The sequence below is a fragment of the Diadema antillarum genome, unplaced genomic scaffold (genome assembly GCF_040938485.1).
Source record: "Diadema antillarum isolate AM-2024a unplaced genomic scaffold, OU_Dant_1.0 seq00003224_RagTag, whole genome shotgun sequence".
Lineage (NCBI taxonomy): Eukaryota > Metazoa > Echinodermata > Echinoidea > Diadematoida > Diadematidae > Diadema > Diadema antillarum.
Genome location: NW_027273809.1, coordinates 65,976 through 72,103, shown reverse-complemented (window position 1 = coordinate 72,103; position 6,128 = coordinate 65,976).

The following is a 6,128-nucleotide window of genomic DNA, read 5'->3' as shown; positions in this document are numbered from 1 at the left end:
TGTATCATACGACTGTTAAAGGGATGGTACAGTATTGGTGGAGATGAGAATTGGGCTTTTAACTTTTTGTGAGATACCAAGAAAACACTTATGAAATAGTACAGAGCATACCATTCTAAAAGGAATTCGAAGTTTATTTGATGAAAATTGGGTTTAGAATGACTAAAACGTCCAAAAACAAAGTAAAACAAAGCGATCGTAAAACAGTGTGTGTCCCACACTTTATTAGAATTGCTCTGTTTTGTATATCCCAGCCATTTCAAAACCAATTTTCATCAAATAAACGTTGAATTCCTCATCGAATTACATGCTCTTTCATATTTCATAAGAGGTTTCTCATTATCTCTCCAAAAAATGTTAGAAACCTGATATTAGGTCTCAACCAATACTATACGATCCCTTTAAACTGTTGAAACCGTTTCTTTATACCCGTTATACAATTTAACCAGTGTGCCGTTGGTAGTTGCTATGCTTTAACCCTAAAAAGGCCGGGTCAACCCCCCCCCCCCCCCGACATTTTCCACGACCATTCCGCTACGCGGATTTATTTGACCGCGCCGCTCGCTGACTTTTTACTTCCAAGTCTCGCACATCTTATGACACCACTTTCACGGGTATATATACCGTTACGACGCGGCAGGATCTTATATACATGCTTGTCAGACCGAAAATGGCTCAAAAACGTGATTTTGTGTACAAAGTCTATGCAAATAGAGTTTTCTCTCCTAATTCAAAAAGAAAAGATTATTTTCACTTTCAATGGTTAAATCAATTATGCTTAAAATAGGCTCTGTAATAAATTTTGTGGAAAAAAACGAAATAACAAAAGGTCGAAAAACAAGGAAATAAGAATTTCATATAACAATGGATTACATAGCAAATTAATTTTGATACCAGTTTTTTTTTCAAGTACAAATGTACATTGTTAGGAATGCTACAAAGAATAATTTCACCAAAAATTAGGATACCATTAGCTTAATTTTCTGAGTTAGAGCAAATTTTATGATATCACGCATATTAATTGATATAAAATATTTACAAAGAGAAAAATTCTTTTTTTTTTTTCTTTTACAGTTTAGATACAGAACAGCCCAAAAAGCTCGGCCTGGTTAGGTTTAAGATACATGTATAACCACACGATGTAATTAAACTTAATTAAACTTAGTGGCTGACTGTCAGCCTTCACGAGAGAAAATAAGTCAGCATGATCAAGAGTTGTTGTACCGTGGTGCATGCTTTGTACTAGTATTAACGATACATGTATGAGCATATTTTTCCAGAATTTGTTGTTCGAAACTGTTAAAAAAAGGTTTTGGATGACAATTTGAAACGAACTTAAGCTTAAAGCATTTATTGTACATGTATTGCATTTGTATAGTTCAAGTCGTGTTAACTGCATGTAATTTACTGGATGAACAACGTTGTTTTTAAATGTCATGCACTGCTGAAAAAAAACCCAGTGAGAACAAATGTGTAATTACAGAACAGAATATGGAAAATTTTGCTTTCCACCTTGTCACAAACGATCAGATCACAAGTAACCAAAATGGCACACGCACACACACACACACACACACACACAAAGGGCCCGACTTCCTCCACGAACCGAAGGATACAACGTGTTGATCGACATTAGATTTTGATAATTAGCGAGACAAATTTTGAACCATCGTACTCAAATATGAAATGGACACTCTTTGCTACATTCTTTGCAGTAGTGGCAAAATTCATTTACTTCTGAGAGGGATGGTAATAGGCCTTGTGTGGCCATTATTGTGAATTAAAACGTTGGCGTTTGCTTTTCAAGATATTCATATGTAGATAGTTGATGGTGCATGCTCTTGTGCCACGGTGAGTTTTCTTCCCAAAAAGCAGAAGATTCTGCGAAAGTTTTCGAGTGTTATCTTAAGATTTAACTTGGAACGTAAAGACAGACAGATTGAAGTTAGAGTTACAAATAATATGCACCTCAAATACTCGTGCAACAAGCCGATTATGCTAAAGGATAATCTTTTTGTAATATGACACACTTATCAATCGTGACAGTTTGATCGATTTGACATCAGTTTTGATATTTTATGTATCTGAGGAAGGGATGATATATATATTTTTTCAGGGTTTCATTACATGTACTCCTCCTGTGCGAAGGCGATCTATTTATATTTTGATGAAATATGATTTGTTGTGTTATGGAGACATTACCATGTAAATGCATAGAGGGCAAGTGCTAATTTTTGTGATGTCCCTGGTAAATATAACATATACAATGTAGGCTGAAAACAAGTCAGTTCTTGTATACCAGTTCGCGACAAACAAGTTTAAGTGGTAGTCTCCGATGCTTATTAATACGAACAGTCGGACTTCGTTTGTTTGTGATATCAGTTGATGACCCATAATGGCTGCCACATTTTGCGTAGTCTGTGCAAGGAGGAACTTTGTTCTACAGACTTTGAGTACCTGTGCACACTTTGGTAAAAGAGAAAATAATTTTCGCGAAACGATTTGTAACATGTATGGTATTGAAATATTTCGCTGACTTTGTTCTGCTGAACAGCAGTGCTGTCTTGGAACTTATCCACAAACGTAGAGACCAAATTCAGCAAAAGTGATATCAGTACGATAACTACCTGTGATAAAGAGTGGTTGTTTGAAGTGGCCTCTTTGCTTTTATGTATGAAGTGAAAATGCAAATTGTGTTTTTGATCCCTTTCTGGTCTATTTAATCTGTACGTACTGTAGCCATCTACTTTTTCTGTCTTTATGTAAAGATAGTCAGACTCTTTTCTATAGTCTTGCGCTATTATACTTCTGTCTGTATTGTGCCTATTCTTGGACACCATGATGTGGTGTAATCTTCCGTTAAACAGTCATTATCATATGACATGGAGTACTATCTGTTCCAGATCGTGTTACGGCCTATCATGTAAGCGAGAATACGAAGTCTTTTTCATTCATTTACCTGATCTTTCCAAAGTACATGTATACATTGTATTTTCTTTCTATTGATATTATCGAAGTGTGGTATAGAAATAAACGAAAAAGAACAAAAAAGACCGAATTCAAGAATCGTTAATTGTAGTTTCGTATTGACCTACTAAGTAGTATATGAAAACACCGTTTTGTAGCAAATCATTGGCAAGTTAGTATCCGTGTATGACATTTCCTTAGATGTAATCTTGGAACTAACATTCAGAATGTTTGACACCAGATACGCTAGTGATATCACTGGGCCAAACATCAAAGCTAGAACATGTAGGAAACATGACACAGTAAACAAGCATTTGATTTTTTATCATTTGCAAGCAATTCGAATTCTTGTGAAATTCTACGTGACCCAGATGACATTTTCATCGGTACCATTTTGCTTGAAAAAAAAAAATACTGTGTCTAAAATACAATCCTGTCTGTGAAGAAGGACCGTCATTGTTGTTAGTTTCTAGAGTCCCGATGGTGTCTTTCAGTGGCCCTAAAGGAGAATGAGGGCATAACCTGACGTGCGTGTTTGCGAATGAGTTGAAGGAACTAATCAAATGTTTATTTTGGGATGTCTTCGAAATACCTTCTTTTTTTTGACAACCGTTATATCCACATATCACATGCTTTCAGCAGAAATTTCCCGGCAGGATTTCATTTTGGATTCTGTTCTATATATGAATATAAACGTACACTATATCCATTTTATCGCCTGCATCTTTAATAGCAGGAAAAGCAAGATCGATTGAGCAGTGTAATCACAATCGACTAAAGGCAAGAATAACCATCACAGCCACATACATACAATCAGTCACATTTTTCTACCAGCTTCTTGATCTATGGTCCTCTGAAACTCTGAGAACGAGGAGAAAGAAAAACGTTCATTACCAACATCTAAGTGTGAGTTCTTTATTTGCCAGCGCCAACCAATCGCCATGTACACCTTAACATTGTAACACGTTGCCAAACTTGACAATTTTTGCTATAACTGCCATCTGCCTATGAGGCTTTTCGAATCAGTTTCTGATATTACGTTAAATGATTTTTTTTTATTGAATTCGGTACGATTCAGGAAGGAGGGTTAGTTGTCAGTTTTGGTCAATTGTTTAAGAGGAAGATAGAAGAAAGATGTCCCACCTTTCCTGTCCCCTTAGGAGGATGCTGGAAAAGGAAATTTGGAGTTGTGTGTTTGTTTTTGTTCGTTTCTTTGTTTTTTGGGGTAGGACTGGTCCTATCAGATTTTATTACTTTTAATCAAGTAAACCTTTCATTGTAAACATTCCTTATCACAGCACGTTTGTGTCGGAAACAAAAGACTTTATACAGCATTAATACGGCTTGTCATCTATTCACATAAACCATGTTTGTAGGAACCACAGACTTTATAATCCATTACAACACTTAGTTGATGCGCACGTCGTAAAGCGATTCGTAAAGCAAGTCTTTATGAAAAAAAAAAATCCTAGCGACATAATTCCTCAGTAATTTCAACACGTAAAGAAAGTATGCAGGACGAAGTACTGCTTTAATAATGAGCAAAGGGCATAGCATTCCTCTTCCGTCATTAAGAACCAGTTCTAAAGAGGTACATAAAACCTATAGGATTTTACGATTCCAATTGTAAACCAAAATGAATTCTTATGAAAAAAAAAAGAAAGTGAGGGTGGCTTATTCTCGGTACCACATCATTTTCGTTGATCAGTATGGTCACATTGCAATGGATTGTTTTGACTGACATCGGATGACTGCCTATGCAGAATGGGTTGACTTTGCTATTTGCTCAATACTGTTTAAATCGCAAAGTGATTTCTATCTTATGAAAATTGGCGATAATGAGCGACGAGCAGTGAGTGTGCGCATGACGATAATCATTATGCTGAAGTAAGATTTTACGCTGAGCACTTTTCGTCATCCTCGGCCAGCGGATCAAGACGTCCATCACCGTAACTGAAGTTGAACTTTGCATTCTCATCTCTGGCTGATATGATGAAGTAGGATACTTCAATGAAGCTAGGATCGGCGAAGACAATGAATGCTGGGCAACGCTGGGTGGTTTCTAGATCAAATATTCCCACCATAATGGCGCCATCTTCGACCGCAAACCAGAGGTAAGGTGATTCCTCACTTTCTAATGCAGCGCCCTCTTTGGTTACCACTGGTATTATTCCGCGCCGAATTTCACTTCGAGAGGTAGTACCTGCCCTGAAGACTTAATAAACAAAACAATACAAACTTTTAAGTACATTTTTCTTGTTCTTAACGAGTGAGTTCAGGAAAAGTGCAATTGAGACAAGGTCACGGAACGTGTTTTAGTTTTTATTGGTTTTGCTTTGTTTTGCTTCTTGTTTTGTTTTTGTTTCTTTTTTTTTGGGGGGGGGGGGGGAGGGGGGTTTCAAAGACCAATCGTACACCGGAGTTGTTTTTCGGGGGGGGGGGTTCGGCTTTTTGTTTGTTTTTGCGACTTTTTTAAGAACCACCAAAAAGAGACACTGCATCCCCCTCCCTTAAAAAAAAAAAAACTATAATAATAATGAATGAATACAGCTCCTTATACGACAACACAAAGTAAAATGAAATAATATGGTAATCCTGCTGTGTTCCGACAGGACTAGATCAGCAGAGTTACAGCATGAAGCTAGGCAAAACAGTATGAGCTACATGCAAATTTCAGAACAGCAAGATTGTTTTGATATCCAGTTTTATTGCCGTTTAGGGGCTACCAAGTTAAAAAACTTTGTTGGAAATGTGCTTCACTTATGTAGTTGACTGCGTTTGGTTAATTCCTGGTGTGCATTCCATGGGAACAGGTGCATACACATTACATGACGTTGGACATATCGTAGGTTTCCATGAAAGTCTTCAACTGATATAGAAATTCAGATACAATGTACATGTATTGAATGAAAATTGTCCCATGACTCGTCGTACAGAAAGCAAATTGCGTTGCTGCCAATGCGGAGGGCAGGATAACATGCAAGGATCTTTAGAATGGCTCACCTATCTCGTATACGTCTTTTCCGCGCTCAGCTTCTGCATACAATGTAATGCACCATTCTTTGGTCGTGACCACCTGTACAGCGTAGAACCACGGAGCAGGGGCGAGCTGGTTGAAATTTTCCGAGGTGGAGGCTAGGATCAATTGATGGAATCGAAAT